The sequence below is a fragment of the Tachypleus tridentatus genome, chromosome 6, assembly GCF_004210375.1.
Source record: "Tachypleus tridentatus isolate NWPU-2018 chromosome 6, ASM421037v1, whole genome shotgun sequence".
Taxonomy (NCBI): Eukaryota; Metazoa; Arthropoda; class Merostomata; order Xiphosura; family Limulidae; genus Tachypleus; species Tachypleus tridentatus.
Window position 1 is genome coordinate 156,941,597 of NC_134830.1, and position 18,735 is coordinate 156,960,331.

Genomic DNA, 18,735 nt, shown 5'->3' on the forward strand with positions numbered 1-18,735 from the left:
CGTTACACTTCATATGATCGCCCATACGATTAACTTTTCATAAACTCTTTTCAAGGGAAGATAAAAGTGATATCTAAGGAGAATGACACACAACAATAGGTAATTAGAGCAAAAGAAACTTTACGATTTTATTAAACAAACGAGATGTGTAGAAGCCGCGCATACATTTGAATAAACAAAATATTTCGACAAATTCAACATTAATTGAAAGGAGTAGAAAATAAGTGTAAAACTGCTCACTAGAGGGCTAAATGATAAAAATACTACGTAATACAGAGTTAATTACTTTTTTCTACTGTTTTTTGTTCCCCCGAATAGCACCTTATGCACACAGTAAGTTAAACGGCCAGGTTACAGTCCCTTGTGGTTCAGACATATACGCTCCTTATTTGGAACTGCGGAAGCATCTCATTCTTATAATGCACCAAGTTTCGAACTCTAGTCATCATATCATTGTTCCGATACGTTAAGTACTGTTGTTTATTTTGTTTTTGAATTTCGCACAAAGCCACTCGAGGGCTATCTGTGCTAGTCGTCCCTAATTTAGCAGTGTAAGACTAGAGGGAAGGCAGCTAGTCATCACCGCCCATCGCCAACTCTTGGGCTACTCTTTTACCAACGAATAGTGGGATTGACCGCACCATTATAACGCCCCCACGCCTGAAAGGGCGAGCATGTTTGGTGCGAAGGGGATGCGAACCCGTGACCCTCAGATTACGAGTCACACGCCTTAACACGCTTGGCCATGCCGGGCCCACGCTAAGTACTAAGCTAAGCTCTGGCTCTCTTACTGAATTGTTACATTTAGGAAAGCACACTTACTGGGTAATCATTTTATGTTTCTTCGTTCGGGTTTGGTTTGTTTTGAATTTCGCGCAAAGCTACATGAGTGATATCTGCGCTAGCCGTCCATAATTTACCAGTGTAAGATTAGAGGGAAGGCAGCTGGTTATCACCACCATAACTCTTGGGCTACTCTTTTACCAACGAATAATGAGACTGACCGCATTATAACGCCCCCACAGCTGAAAGGGCGAGTATGTTCGGTGCGATGGGGATTCTAATCCGCGACCCTCAGATTACGAGTCGAGTGCCTTAACCACCTGGCCCTTTCAGCCGTGGGGGCGTTATAATGTGACGGTCAATCCCACTATTCGTTGGTAAAAGAGTATCCCAAGATTTGGCGGTGGGTGTGATGACTAGTTGCTTTTCTTCTAGTCTTACACTTCTAAATCAGGGACGGCTGGCGAAGATAGCCTTTAAGCAGCTTTGCGCGAAATTCAAAACAAACCAAACCAATCCAATAAAACAATCCCGTCTCTTCATTTAAGCCTAAAGAGAACATTGAGTCGAGCTTTTCTGAATTGACAAGTTAGTTCTGATATTTTTTTTACCCTAGGATACTTTACTTAATTGTTTTTATTCCACAGAATGGAATCTTCAAATGACTGACGCAAGATTCCCTCCTTACCCTCTCTTTTATTTATTAACGGTGACAATGAATTAAGTCCACCTAGTGAGCGGATGAGATAAAATCCATTATTCGCACTTCAAAATACCAAGTTTAACAGAAATAAACTAGCCATTTAGAGTGCACTGGGATTATTTTCGAATCTTTTTACTATTAAATATAAAGTTAGACAGAGCGCTTTTCAAAGATTTCCACGACTACCAATAAAAACATCCAAGATAGCCTACTCTCTCTGCGATTTGAAAACACCACTCCTTGTAACAGTCGCAGTTTAGAGCAGGATAGATAGCTGGCACATGCCATCTTTTATCAACAACGGTTAACGGAATGTTTATGATACAATTAAAGAGAGTTTGTCGAAGTTGTATTAGGCTTACGATCATGACAGGAATGTGCTTGTAAAAACCATCATGTTCTCTGTTCCTAGTTGAAAAGGTGATTAGTTAATGTAACAACCACGAATTCCACAGTGATTGTGAAAACTCTATATTTATGTGTAAGGCGTTTTAAGAACTTCCAGTTAGTTCTAAAATTCGACACAATTAAGAAGATTGTCACGTCGTGAACAAACAAACAGAGAAAATAGTTTTGGTGTTTTCAACCTGAGCAGCAGCTTACCTTCGTTAAGTAACGGACCAGGTCAGAAACACCTAAGGCAGGGATGGCGAACTTTATTGGGCGTATGTGCCCAAACTGGGAATAATATTCCGAAAAATTTTCTCACGTGCTTATGGTAAGTTTTAGCAGCAAATTATCATTTATTAATATTCGGAATTATTTTAAATGAAACAGCTTTAGGAGTTACATGTTATTAATAACTATAGTAATTCACAGGAAATAAAATGATTGAAATAGTTGGGTTCGAATTTCGCGCAAAGCTGAACAAGGACTATCTGTGTTAGCCGCCTCTAATTTAGTGGTGTAAGACTAGAGCGAAAGCAGCTAGACATTCCCACCCACCGCCAACTCTTGGGCTACTCTTTTGTCAACGAACACTGGGATTGACCGTTACATTATAATGCCCCCACGGCTGAAAGAGCGAACATGTTTAGTGTAGCGGGGATTCGAACCCGCGACCCTCAGGTTACGAGTCGAACGCCTTAATCCACTTGGGCATACCGGGCCCTCCAAAAGACCTTGAATTAATACTTATTGGTTTGTTTGTTTGTTTTTTTGAATTTCGCGCAAAACTACACGAGAGCGATCTGCGCTAGCCGTCCCTAATTTAGTAGTGTAAGACCCTAGAGGGAAGACAGCTAGTGATCACTACCCACCGCCAATTCTCGGGCTGCTCTTTTACCAACAAATAGTGGGATTGACCGTCACATTATAACGACCCCACGGCTGAAAGAGCGAGCATGTTTGGTTATAATGTTACGATCAATCCCACTATTCGTTGGTAAAAGAGTACCCCAAGAGTTGGCGGTGTGTGGTGATGACTAGCTGCCTTTCCTCTAGTCTTACACTGATAAATTAGGGACGGCTAGCACAGATCGCTCTCGTGTAGCTTTGCGCGAAATTCAAAAACAAAAACAAACAAAGCAAACAGATTTACAAAACCTGCTTCTTTACCAAGGGTGCACCATCAGTTGTCACGGAAACTATTTTTTGAAAGGTCAACTTGTCGACTGGATAATTCGTCTACTACTGTCTTACATATTTCAGCCCCTGTTGTGTGTTCAGGTAAGGTTACCAAGTTAACCAGTTCTTCACAGATTTCATCATCCCTACTAAATCGAGAAATAATGACTAGTCTAGCTGATGATGTAACATCAGTGATCTCATCAAAACAAATATCTTTTGTTAGTTGTTCTGCTATGTTTGTTTCCATCTGTAATATTCTATCTTTTACTGTGTTTCTTACTCACTTACAATTTCTTAATGCGCTGAATATTTTTTTTGGTAAACCGTTAAAAATGAAAGGATCACATCATAGTCATGATTCTTGGAAACACTGCCCATCAGTAAGTGGTTTTCCATGTTGAGCAATAATCTCAAAACTAGCAGTAACTAAGTTGGGACTACCTGAAACAAGTTTCATCAAAACATTTGACTGCATGTTGTTGTTGCTGACTTCCAGAGAAATGTGGTCTTTTTGTTCTTTCTCACTCTTATTACAAATCCATTTATGAACAGTTTCATAATGACACATTACCGAGGAAGTCCTGCACACCACTGTTTCAGAACATAAGATACGTAATGCTGTATCACACTTTTTGATCATGTCAAATATCTCAGTCCACGATTATTGAACATCTCTGTTGCTGTTCCTTGCATTTGAACTTTTTTGTTTCTTTGCTGGTTGAGCTGACGTTCTGACAAACCGAAAACAATTTAAAAATGTCTCACCAGTTATCTTAAATACAATAATTTAACTTATCGTAACCTAACAGCAGGTGAAACTTTATGTCATTGATATAAAAATAAATCTATAATTAACTAACTGATAAAAATATACGCATATCACGACAAATAACATAATTTTAACAATATAATTCATATACTTAGTGCGAATATAAATACATATTTACCGTTGTTATCACTAAATATCCAGTATTCACTCACAAACAACAGAAGAAACATTTTGTTTTGAATTTCGCGAGAGCTATCTGCGTTAGCCGTCCCTAATTTAGCAGTGTAAGAATAGAGAGAAGGGCGAGCATGTTTGATGTGACGGGGATTCGAACCCGCGACTCTCAGATTACGAGTCGAGTGCCTTAATCACCTGGCCATGCCGCGCTCAGAAGAAACTTATAAGCAGAGCGAAGCCAATACGAACAGTTTACTTGTATTTTTGCTCAAATTCTGATGTGCACACTGGGTCTGCGAGGAATTCAAAACGTGTCATCCAATGTCACGTGTTCCTGCAACCGCAAAGCTGGAGCCAAGAGGATGTGAGACGTCTCCTGTAAACATTTCCCACTGCTCCCGGGTTGGAAAAAATCATTCGCTACTGCATTTAGCAATAATGATAATCATTATATATATATTTACTTATTATGGGTTAGTGTTAGGGCTTAAAGAATCAAGAGGCGGAACTGCATGCCGCGTGCCATAGGTTCGCCATTACTGACCGAGGGCCTAGCTATATTCGTCTTTAATCACAAACCATTGAACACAAAGAGGGGGACAGCCAGCCAACAGCGTCCCATAGCACAAGGTCATTTTTTTGTTTCCTCAAACTGAATAACGTCAGTGAGTGCCATCTTTATAACACGTTCAGAGTACAAGCGTTTTCGGTGTCACCGCGGCTCAAACCTAGGTTCTTTTAATCCGCAGCCCGACATGTTAATCACTAGGATACATCTGACTTGTATTCTTGTATCTTAAATATTCGAGAAAGAATACGAAAAAAAAAGTATAGCACAAGATTAATATTTGCTCTAAATTCGTAGCTGTGTAAGCACGAAAAGCACAGATAAAGCTGATAATTACGTCAGCTCTTGAAATAAAAAGGTTATAAGCAGAACATAGACGCTGTTACTTTAATGTTCAAAATTACTAATGAGCTTGTAGCAGAAATAATCGAAACTTTGTTACATTCATAAATAATATTTTAATTGTATGTTTTTATTTACCGGAGACTCATAGAAAATACTGTAACTCAGAAGTTAGCTAACGAAAAACTTATCTAGCTAATATGTAGAATATAGTAAACAAGACTTATCACGTGCACGAGCACGTGTCTAGTGACATTAAAGTGTTGTCGCTGAACTGGATTTCTTGTGTGGAAACAATTTATCAGTAAGAAAATAAACAGATAAAGATCTCTCTGATGGCTCAGCTGAGGGTTTATAACGATAAAAATCAGGTCTCGATACTTGTGGATGGTAAAGCACAGATAGAGCCCATTGCTAAGATATCCGTTATGTAGTTATATACAAGAAAAATAGACAACAGTAAGATGGAACAAAACCCAAGTTGAAAACTAAGTGACACCTGTTTTAACTGTTTGTTGAATTTCGCGAAAAGCTTCGCGGAGGCTGTTTGGCATGCCGCCCCTAACACAGAAGTATTTCCTCTAATACTAGAGGAAAGGTAACTAGTTAACACTAACTCTTGGACTACTCTAAACAAATAGTAGAATTGACCTTTACATTATAACGTTCTCACGACTGAAAGGACAAACATATTTGGTAACGGGGATTCGAGCTCGCGACTAGGAGGTTACAAGTCGGACACTCTAACCATTACGTTAAAATCCTCACACTGGAATATACGTTATCATACGAGGTAGCTCACAAGAAAGTATCAAGTTGTTGGTTCTCTTAAATTCAGAGACATGGTACATGTTCTATGAATATAAACAAGCCTACAACTGGTGAGGTTAAATATTTGTTGTCTGTCATGTCATGACTTTTACCCGCTCAGTTTGGTTTGTTTTGTTTTGAATTTCGCGCAAAGCTACGCGAGGGCTATCTGCGGTAGCCGTTCCTAATTTAGCAGTGTAAGAATAGAGGGAAGGCAGCTAATCATCATCACCCACCGCCAACTCTTGGGATACTCTTTTACCAACGAATAGGGGAATTGACCGTCACATTATAACGCCCCCCACGGCTGAAAGGGCGAGCATGTTTGGTGCGACAGGGATTCGAACTCGCGACCCTCAAATTACGAGTCGAACGCCTTAACCCACCTAGCCATGTCGGGCCTATCCGTTCAGTAAACGCTATTTGTTTTGTATTTAAGCACAAAGCTACAAAAAAAGCTTCGCCCATCACGGGTATTGAAACCCGGTTTCTAGCAGTATAAGCCCGCTGTGCCACTGGGGAGGGGAGTTCAGTAAACGTAGTCATGGATACTGACTTTTCATAATTAGGAATATACGACCAATATTGCCAGAGACTTGTCTTAGTAAATTTAATCTCAATATTTAAGCACTAGGCCTCTCCAGAGTCATTGTAAAGTTTGCGTCTACTGTAAAGCGATCCTCTGAGGATTCCATCATTACGACATATTAAGCCTAAAGGTAAAAACGAAATCTCTAATTTCTAAAAAAAATGGATGTTTTTCTCCTAGTTTTGAAAATATCTTCCACATTCCAGTAGATCTCATAAACTATGTCGTGCCTTTTGACATGGTTATTAGTACTGGAGTCTGTTCAGTACATACTATTTTTTTTTTATTTTTTTTTACCTACCCTATACCACATGAGGACTAAATAAAACGAAAGGAACTGCACTGTTTAGCTCGTGGATTTTTATATTACTGCAAATAGGATATTCAGACTTTAAACTTAATAGCTCAAGCTTGTTGCATATGTTTTTTTTATGAAACAGACTACAGTGAAATAGATCAGTACATGTTAGACAACGAGGCTTAACTGTTAAATCTGGCTGTGCGTGTTTCTGTGAAACGTATAAACGTTTTATTTTTAATTTATCAAGATCTGTGTCTGTATGTCTTCGTTTCTAAAACTTTCAACTGTACAAACTGTATAAACGGGTGTTTAATCCCATTTGTTTGCTTTCGTGTAGGTATACCAAAATTCTCGTGAATTCCCGGAACCTCGTGAAGAACGTAAGTTACGTAGTCATAGGATCTAACATCGAGTTTTCAGTCACTTTCTTTTCTGCTTATAACCCTATCCGGCTTATATCATAGGTTTATTACTTCTTCACATAAACTACAAGACAAAATGTGGATTATTTTGCTATGAGAGTCCATAGTTTTGAAATTCATAAGAGCGCTCCAAAGCTCGTGCCCAGAGAGAGAGAGAGTTGTTTTTAGATGTTTATGATTTGAATGAAAATACACGTTTAATCTTAAATGAGGTTTTACAAGTAAAACTAAAAGCTATGATGCTATTCCTTGAGCTCCAGTCTCGCGCCTACGGGCTGGTCGTCTCTTTTATAGCCGACTACCGCTTTCCATCATGAAACTGAAAGGTTTTATACACAGCCATTCGGTTGGAACGTGCTTAGAAAGTAATGTAACCTGAGATTGAGAAAATATACACATTAGCCAAATCAGATCCTCGAATATACTGTGTACTTCAATAGAACTGTCGACTGTTTGACTGTGAATATACTGTGTACTTCAATAGAACTGTCGACTGTTTGACTGTGAATATACTGTATACTTCAATAGAACTGTCGACTGTTTGACTGTGAATATACTGTGTACTTCAATAGAACTGTCGACTGTTTGACTGTGAATATACTGTGTACTTCAATAGAACTGTCGATTGTTTGACTGTGAATATACTGTGTACTTCAATAGAACTGTCGACTGTTTGACTGTGAATATACTGTATACTTCAATAGAACTGTCGACTGTTTGACTGTGAATATACCGTGTGCTTCAATAGAACTGTCGACTGTTTGACTATTTCTTTAGAGCAAAGTCACATCGGATTATCTGTTGTGGTAATCGACCACCCAGAATTCTGGCGCTCTAAGTCGGTCGATTTACTGCTGACCCACCGACAGACTGGTGTAAAATTAGTATAACGACCAACGTGTCACCAGGCGCGAGCCTCTCAGTGGCAAACCGACATGTCTCTTAATGATATCCACATTGTTTACATTAAAAGTTTTAACAGGTCTGTTAATGATATCCACATTGTTTACATTAAAAGTTTTAACAGGTCTGTTAATGATACCCACATTGTTTACGTTAAAAGTTTTAACAGGTCTGTTAATGATACCAACATTGTTTACATTAAAAGTTTTAACAGGTTTGTTAATGATACCCACATTGTTTACATTAAAAGTTTTAACAGGTCTGTTAATGATACCCACATTGTTTACATTAAAAGTTTTAACAGGTCTGTTAATGATACCCACATTGTTTACATTAAAAGTTTTAACAGCTCTGTTAATGATACTCACATTGTTTACATTAAAAGTTTTAACAGGTCTGTTAATAATACCCACATTGTTTACATTAAAAGTATTAACAGCTCTGTTAATGATACCCACATTGTTTACATTAAAAGTTTTAACAGGTCTGTTAATAATACCCACATTGTTTACATTAAAAGTTTTAACAGGTCTGTTAATGATACCCACATTGTTTACAATAAAAGTTTTAACAGGTCTGTTAATGATACCCACATTGTTTACATTGAAAGTTTTAACAGCTCTGTTAATGATACCCACATTGTTTACATTAAAAGTTTTAACAGGTCTGTTAATGATACCCACATTGTTTACATTAAAAGTTTTAACAGGTCTGTTAATAATACCCACATTGTTTACATTAAAAGTTTTAACAGGTCTGTTAATGATACCCACATTGTTTACATTAAAAGTTTTAACAGCTCTGTTAATGATACCCACATTGTTTACATTAAAAGTTTTAACAGGTCTGTTAATGATATCCACATTGTTTACATTAAAAGTTTTAACAGGTCTGTTAATAATACCCACATTGTTTACATTAAAAGTTTTAACAGGTCTGTTAATGATACCCACATTGTTTACATTAAAAGTTTTAACAGCTCTGTTAATGATACCCACATTGTTTACATTAAAAGTTTTAACAGGTCTGTTAATAATACCCACATTGTTTACATTAAAAGTTTTAACAGGTCTGTTAATGATACCCACATTGTTTACATTAAAAGTTTTAACAGCTCTGTTAATGATACCCACATTGTTTACATTAAAAGTTTTAACAGGTCTGTTAATGATATCCACATTGTTTACATTAAAAGTTTTAACAGGTCTGTTAATAATACCCACATTGTTTACATTAAAAGTTTTAACAGGTCTGTTAATGATACCCACATTGTTTACATTAAAAGTTTTAACAGGTCTGTTAATGATACCAACATTGTTTACGTTAAAAGATTTAACAGGTCTGTTAATGATATCCACATTGTTTACATTAAAAGTGTTAACAGGTCTGTTAATGATATCAACATTGTTTACATTAAAAGTTTTAGCAGGTCTCTTAATGATATCCACGTTGTTTACATTAAAAGGTTTAACATGTCTGTTAATGATATCCACGTTGTTTACATTAAAAGTTTTAACAGGTCTGTTAATGATATCCACGTTGTTTACATTAAAAGTGTTAACAGGTCTGTTAATGATATCCACATTGTTTACATTAAAAGTGTTAACAGGTCTGTTAATGATATCCACATTGTTTACATTAAACCTTTTAACAAGTTTCTTAATATTATCCACGTTGTTTACATTAAAAGTGTTAACAGGTCTGTTAATGATATCCACATTGTTTACATTAAAAGTGTTAACAGGTCTGTTAATGATATCCATATTGTTTACATTAAAAGTTTTAACAGGTCTGTTAATGATACCCACATTGTTTACGTTAAAAGTTTTAACAGGTTTGTTAATGATATCCATATTGTTTACATTAAAAGTGTTAACAGGTCTGTTAATGATATCCACATTGTTTACATTAAAAGTGTTAACAGGTCTGTTAATGATATCCATATTGTTTACATTAAAAGTTTTAACAGGTCTGTTAATGATACCCACATTGTTTACGTTAAAAGTTTTAACAGGTTTGTTAATGATATCCACGTTGTTTACATTAAAAGATTTAACAGGTCTGTTAATGATATCCACATTGTTTACGTTAAAAGTTTTAATAGGTCTGTTAATGATATAAACATTGTTTACGTGAAAAGTTTTAACAGGTCTGTTAATGATATCCACATTGTTTACGTTAAAAGTTTTAACAGGTCTGTTAATGATATCCACATTGTTTACGTTAAAAGTTTTAACAGGTCTGTTAATGATATCCACATTGTTTACGTTAAAAGTTTTAACAGGTCTGTTAATGATATCCACATTGTTTACGTTAAAAGTTTTAACAGGTCTGTTAATAATACCCGTATTGTTTACATTAAAATTTTTAACAGGGTTCTTCATGATATCCACATTGTTACGCTAGACTCGTAATCTGGACGTCGCGTGTTTGAATCTCTCCCATCAAATAGACTTGCCCTTTTAGCCGCAGGAGCGTTATAAAGTGAAGGCCAATCCATCTATTCCTTAGTGAAAGAGTAGCCCAAGAGTTGGCGGTGGATGATGATGTTTAGCTGTCTTCCGTTTAGTTTCTCAATGCTAACTGACGGACACCTAGCACAAATACCCTTCGTTTAGCTTTGCGCGAAAAGACAACAACACAAAACAACAACACACTGTGTTATCATGAACATTGAGTGAATGGCTAACTATAACAAGGATTCTTCCCAGAATAGGAACTAGCTATAACAAGGATTCTTCCCAGAATAGGAACTAGCTATAACAAGGATTCTTCCCAGAATAGGAACTAGCTATAACAAGGATTCTTCCCAGAATAGGAACTAGCTATACAAGGATTCTTCCCAGAATAGGAACTAGCTATAACAAGGGTTCTTTCCAGAATAAGAACTAGCTATAACAAGGATTCTTCCCAGAATAGGAACTAGCTATAACAAGGATTCTTCCCAGAATAGGAACTAGCTATAACAAGGATTCTTCCCAGAATAGGAACTAGCTATACAAGGATTCTTCCCAGAATAGGAACTAGCTATAACAAGGATTCTTCCCAGAATAGGAACTAGCTATAACAAGGATTCTTCCCAGAATAGGAACTAGCTATAACAAGGATTCTTCCCAGAATAGGAACTAGCTATAACAAGGATTCTTCCCAGAATAAGAACTAGCTATAACAAGGATTCTTTCCAGAATAGGAACTAGCTATAACAAGGATTCTTCCCAGAATAGGAACTAGCTATAACGAGGATTATTCTCAGAATAGGATCTAGCTATAACGAGGATTATTCTCAGAATAGGAACTAGCTATAACGAGGATTCTTCCCAGAATAGGAACGAACATTGGAAGATAATAATATTAGAGGTTCGTGTTTCATGGACGACAGAGCTGATATCAGATTCCTGAACAGCAGGAAATGTAAGTTAAGCCTAAGTTAGCAGACTTTAAAATACGGTTGGGATAAGGCATTATTCTTTCGAAACAGATTTAATGTACTGCCTTTAATCGCTTTGGAGCAACATAATCAGGGCAAAAGAACTACACTTAAAAAAAAGAATACAAATGATTCTTTAAAATGTTGCATTTGTAATCAATTTCTCTCTTTCTTGGTTTTTTTAGAATATAATAAAAAATACAACTTGGAATCGAATTTATTTTCAAACTACTTTTTGTCTTTCTGGACTTTAGCTCACAAATTATTATTGAATATATTTTGTTGATATATCCTGGATTTTGTTCCGTACGTTTTTATTGAATGTGTTATCTATATACTTTTAATGTTCTACTGGTTCAGTTTGAATATATGTATATATATATAGACATACACACACGAAATTTATTCGATTTGAGACCTAAAAGCTCTCTCTGAACACGTCGGATTCAGAATCATTGTTGTTCCTACCTTGTCGTTTTGATCTGTCCACTTTGTTTATATGTCTGTCTGTCTCTTTGGTCCAGATACAACCTCGTAAGTAGCCAGCGAAAATTGAAAGTTTTGAAAACGTTTTAATTAAGAATGAGTTGGAGTTAAAAGAAATAAATTCAATACGAATTTGTGGGTCAAAATTAGGGGAATACCAAAGGACGTTTTTCAAATATATTCAGTGAGTAACTATGAGCTAAAGTCCAGTAGAACGTGGCCCAGCATGGCCAGGTGGTTAAGGCACTCGACTCGTTCGAATCCTTGTCACACCAAACATGTTCGCCCTTTCAACCCTGGGGGCCTTATATTGTAATGGTCAATCCCACTATTCATTGGTAAAAGAGTAGCCCATGAGTTGACGGTGGGTGGTGATGACCAGCTGCCTTCCTTCCAGTCTTACGCTGCTAAATTAGGGACGGCTAGCGCAGATTGCCCTCGTATAGCTTTGCGCGACATTCAAACCAAACCAGTAGAACATTAAAAGTATATATATAGACACACACACACACAAAATTTATTCGATTGGTATATATATTGGTATTTTAACTCAAAAAGAAGCCGAAAAAAACAAAACAACAACACTGCATTAACCGAAAAGATCCCAGGATACAAGCTACAATGTGGAATTATAAAATGTACACTATGTTTTGGAGGTCGCTAAAAAGTACGACCTACCGCTATCGGTGGGGATACACTGTCTATCAACCTTAACCTCCAGTCGCCAATCTGACTTATTTTACTATTTAACCTCATTAGAATGTAATTATTTACACTAATATATATATATATATATATGTTACACTTTTTATTGCTTTATTACCATGCCAAGCCTTTAATCAAATTTTCCTGAAGGCTAAGCGGTAAATCTCAGCACTTATAGCACTAAAAGAAAATACAGGTTTCGATACCAAATGCGGACAGAGCACAGAGAGCCTATTGTATATCTTGGCAACTAACAGCAAAATACTTCAGCAGACTGAGATAATTCCAAATTAACTTTATGCTTCGAGAGTTTAACATTTATTTGTTTTGTTGAAGCTATAAGCAATGAACAGTTTGAGCTATGTTCGTTGTGAGGATCGATCCCCGAATCTTAAGCTTATGAGCCCTGAAGCTTATTGCTAACTCATCGGGTAACCCGATAAAATAGAAACAGTTATATAACACCAGGATGAGGTAAACTTGTACAAAAGGAAATACACAATAGAAAAACAACAACAAAAACGTAGAAATACGTCATAAATACGATTGTGCGTTTCTAACCTAATCTTTTGCTCAATAACATGAAAAGAGATTTGGAAAAACTAAACTTGAGCAGGTGTATTATTATGTTTTAAGTTTACACGACCTATCTCAAAAACTAAAACAGCCAAAGTAGAATGGGAAAGATGGTAGTGTTCGGAAGAGTTTATCAGCTGAAAATCAATAGAAGACATCGCACGAGAAATACTAGCAGACGTATAAAGGCGGTTCCCTGGAAGATCTCGTTTACAATCCATCACTCTGTAACCTAAGAACTGTCGAACAGTTCCCAAAACTGAACCGTATTCAAACTGAACAGAGCACAAATGTACACTGCAGAAAACGGAAAAATGCGTATTGTGGTTGATAAAATGGAAAAAAAAGAAAAGGAAAAAAAGGAAACTAAACTTAAGTTGGTTTTTTGGATATCATTTAAAATATATGAGTCACGTGAAGTTGTTTTTCAACTGCGAAATTTCAAAGTTCCTGAAAAGAAAGCCATTGTACCAATAAAACTACGAAGTTGCGTAGTTTTAGATGAGGACCGCGTTAGTATTAATGACATGCTATGTGCAAATGAACCTAACGTAATTCAAAAAATATAATTATAATTCGATGTCTTCTTGTTAATTCCAGCACGGGGCACGAGACAGGTAGATTATTCGGCGCCTGTCTTGTGAAAGTGGGATTTCTCGGGGTACTTCCGTTTACTCCCACAACAAATTTTGAGGCATTTGGATTTATAGATCCCAGCCACCTGGTGGTCCTGAACAGGAGACGTTTGATGTGTTGTTGGTTTGCTGCTTCTTTTCGTTCTTCTACGAGTCAGCCTGGACTGCTCCCGCTACGAGTCAGCCTGGACTGCTTCCGCTACGAGTCAGCCTGGACTGCTCCCGCTCTGCTGCCTTCATTCGACCGGCCTTTTTTGTTGCTTTTCTCTGAAATCGCTTTTAATATGCCGACTTCATAAACATCCGAAATACTACATCATTAGGAGAAACTAAATACAATCTCTGATATCATTAAAATTATATCGCGAGCGGGTCGATATAAATATCCCTGAACACCCCAGTCAGAAAGCTCTTCTTCCTTTAAAAACTAAATACCTGCCACGGAATTTTCTTTCTTCTTTCAAAAACGTCCTAGAAATGCCGACCAGCAACTTTCACACTTTATTATAGCCAGCTAGAACAAGCCAGTGGTTTCAAGCTTTACAATAACAATTATTGAGAACGGGTGAACGGTTTCAAACTTTATAATATCCAGCTGTAACAGGCTAACGGTTTCAAACTCTATAATGTCTAGTTGGTTTCAAACTTTATAATATCCAGCTGTAACAGGCTAACGGTTTGAAACTCTATAATGTTTAGTTGGTTTCAAACTTTATAATATCCAGCTGTAACAGGCTAACGGTTTGAAACTCTATAATGTTTAGTTGGTTTCAAACTTTATAATATCCAGCTGTAACAGGCTAACCGTTTCAAACTCTATAATGTTTAGTTGGTTTCAAACTTTATAATATCCAGCTGTAACAGGCTAACCGTTTCAAACTCTATAATGTCTAGTTGGTTTCAAACTTTATAATATCCAGCTGTAACAGGCTAACGGTTGTAAATATTAGTTAAAAAAAAGAAGTTGAACTATATTTATGACAATGAAGTGATCTCATATCACAGTTTAAGGAAAGAATGACTTTTTCCAGGATTAATATTTTCACTCGAAAAATTACATACATTTTTTTACAAGCTGGTATATTGTGTTATTCAGTTGTCGATTAACTACGTATCAGATAATATTGTTGACAACATGGAGTTTCTTGTTGTTTTCAGTTGTCGATTAACTACGTATCAGATAACGTTGTTGACAACATGGAACTTGTTTGTTGTTGTTGTTTCTCAGTTATTGATTACCTACGTATCAGATAATATTGTTGAAAACATGGAACTTGTTTGTTGTTGTTGTTTCTCAGTTATTGATTAACTACGTATCAAATAATATTGTTGACAACATGGAACTTGTTTGTCGTTGTTGTTTCTCAGTTATTGATTAACTACGTTTCAAATAATATTGTTGACAACATGGAACTTGTTTGTTGTTGTTGTTTCTCAGTTATTGATTAACTACGTATCAGATAATATTGTTGACAACATGGAGTTTGTTGTTGTTTTTCAGTTGTCGATTAACTACGTATCAGATAACGTTGTTGACAACATGGAATTTGTTTGTTGTTGTTGTTGTTTCTCAGTTATTGATTAACTACGTATCAGATAATATTGTTGACAACGTGGAACTTGTTTGTTGTTGTTGTTTCTCAGTTATTGATTAACTACGTATCAGATAATACTGTTGACAACATGGAACTTGTTTGTTGTTGTTGTTTCTCAGTTATTGATTAACTACACATCAGATAATATTGTTGACAACATGGAGTTTGTTTGTCGTTGTTTTTCAGTTGTCGATTAACTACGTATCAGATAATATTGTTGACAACATGGAACTTGTTTGTTGTTGTTGTTTCTCAGTTATTGATTACCTACGTATCAGATAATATTGTTGAAAACATGGAACTTGTTTGTTGTTGTTGTTTCTCAGTTATTGATTAACTACGTATCAAATAATATTGTTGACAACACGGAGTTTGTTGTTCTTTTTCAGTTGTCGATTAACTACGTATCAGATAACGTTGTTGACAACATGGAACTTGTTTGTTGTTGTTGTTTCTCAGTTATTGATTACCTACGTATCAGATAATATTGTTGAAAACATGGAACTTGTTTGTTGTTGTTGTTTCTCAGTTATTGATTAACTACGTATCAACTAATATTGTTGACAACATGGAACTTGTTTGTCGTTGTTGTTTCTCAGTTATTGATTAACTACGTATCAGATAACGTTGTTGACAACATGGAACTTGTTTGTTGTTGTTGTTTCTCAGTTATTAATTAACTACGTATCAGATAATATTGTTGACAACATGGAGTTTGTTGTTGTTTTTCAGTTGTCGATTAACTACGTATCAGATAATATTGTTGACAACATGGAACTTGTTTGTTGTTGTTGTTTCTCAGTTATTGATTAACTACATATCAGATAATATTGTTGACAACATGGAGTTTGTCGTTGTTTTTCAGTTGTCGATTAACTACGTATCAGATAATATTGTTGACAACATGGAGTTTGTTGTTGTTTCTCAGTTATTGATTAACTACGTATCAAATAATATTGTTGACAACATTGAACTTGTTTGCTGTTGTTGTTTCTCAGTTATTGATTAACTACATATCAGATAATATTGTTGACAACATGGAGTTTGTTTGTCGTTGTTTTATAGTTGTCGATTAACTACGTATCAGATAATATTGTTGACAACATGGAACTTGTTTGTTGTTGTTGTTTCTCAGTTATTGATTAACTACGTATCAGATAATATTGTTGACAACGTGGAACTTGTTTGTTGTTGTTGTTTCTCAGTTATTGATTAACTACGTATCAGATAATATTGTTGACAACATGGAACTTTTTGTTGTTGTTGTTTCTCAGTTATTGATTAACTACGTAGCAAATAATATTGTTGACAACATGGAACTTTGTTGTTGTTGTTTCTCAGTTATTGATTAACTACGTATCAGATAATATTGTTGACAACATGGAGTTTGTTTGTCGTTGTTTCTCAATTATTGATTAACTACGTATGAGATAATATTGTTGACAACATGGAACTTGTTTGTTGTTGTTGTTTCTCAGTTATTGATTAACTACATATCAGATAATATTGTTGACAACATGGAACTTGTTTGTTGTTGTTGTTTCTCAGTTATTGCTTAACTACGTATCAGATAATATTGTTGACGGCATGGAACTTGTTTGTTGTTGTTGTTTCTCAGTTATTGATTAACTACATATCAGATAATATTGTTGACAACATGGAGTTTGTCGTTGTTTTTCAGTTGTCGATTAACTACGTGTCAGATAATATTGTTGATAACATGGAGTTTGTTGTTGTTTCTCAGTTATTGATTAACTACGTATCAAATAATATTGTTGACAACATTGAACTTGTTTGTTGTTGTTGTTTCTCAGTTATTGATTAACTACATATCAGATAATATTGTTGACAACATGGAGTTTGTTTGTCGTTGTTTTTTAGTTGTCGATTAACTACGTATCAGATAATATTGTTGACAACATGGAACTTGTTTGTTGTTGTTGTTTCTCAGTTATTGATTAACTACATATCAGATAATATTGTTGACAACATGGAGTTTGTCGTTGTTTTTCAGTTATCGATTAACTACGTATCAGATAATATTGTTGACAACATGGAGTTTGTTGTTGTTTTTCAGTTGTCGATTAACTACGTATCAGATAACGTTGTTGACAACATGGAATTTGTTGTTGTTGTTGTTTCTCAGTTATTGATTAACTACGTATCAAATAATATTGTTGACAACATGGAGTTTGTTTGTCGTTGTTTTTCAGTTGTCGATTAACTACGTATCAGATGATATTGTTGACAACATGGAACTTGTTTGTTGTTGTTGTTTCTCAGTTATTGATTAACTACGTATCAGATAATATTGTTGACAACATGGAACTTGTTTGTTGTTGTTGTTTCTCAGTTATTGCTTAACTACGTATCAGATAATATTGTTGACAGCATGGAACTTGTTTGTTGTTGTTGTTTCTCAGTTATTGATTAACTACGTATCAAATAATATTGTTGACAATATGAAACTTGTTTGTCGTTGTTGTTTCTCAGTTATTGATTAACTACGTATCAGATAATATTGTTGACAACATGGAGTTTGTTTGTCGTTGTTTTTCAGTTGTCGATTAACTACGTATCAGATAATATTGTTGATAACATGGAACTTGTTTGTTGTTGTTGTTTCTCAGTTATTGATTAACTACGTATCAGATAATATTGTTGACAACATGGAGTTTGTTTGTCGTTGTTTTTCAGTTGTCGATTAACTACGTATCAGATAATATTGTTGACAGCATGAAACTTGTTTGTTGTTGTTGTTTCTCAGTTGTCGATTAACTACGTATCAGATAATATTGTTGACAACATGGAGTTTGTTTGTTGTTGTTTCTCAGTTATTGATTAACTACGTATCAGATAATATTGTTGAGAACATGAAGTTTGTTTGTCGTTGTCGTTTTTCAGTTAAAAGCTGAAGCAAACCTCGTGTTCTTCTACTGAAGTTTGAACAATGAACATGAACCATGACCGTTGTGCACGTGTAACCATGGTTACTGTTACTTTAGAATCGATTGTTTATGAGAAGACCCGAGGTCATCGTGTATAATAACTGCGACCTTTAATACGACACTGGTATGTATAATGGTATTTACTCAATGTATAATTAAAAACTGTTAAATAAATTATATTTTTATGCGCAATCTGTATTGTTTTATGAGCAAGAACGAAGTTACTCATAACCAACGTTGGTCTAAAAAATCATAGCCAGCGGGATAAACTTCAAAAGTACAAAAAAAATTAAAACAAAATTATTAACCGACGGAATAAGCTTGAAAAAATTAGTTTCGAAACTGATCTAATTAAAGAAAGTTCTAGAGCTGTGTGACGTGAAAGTAACGCAGTTAAAAGGAGATGTGGTTTTAAATGTTCTGTAAT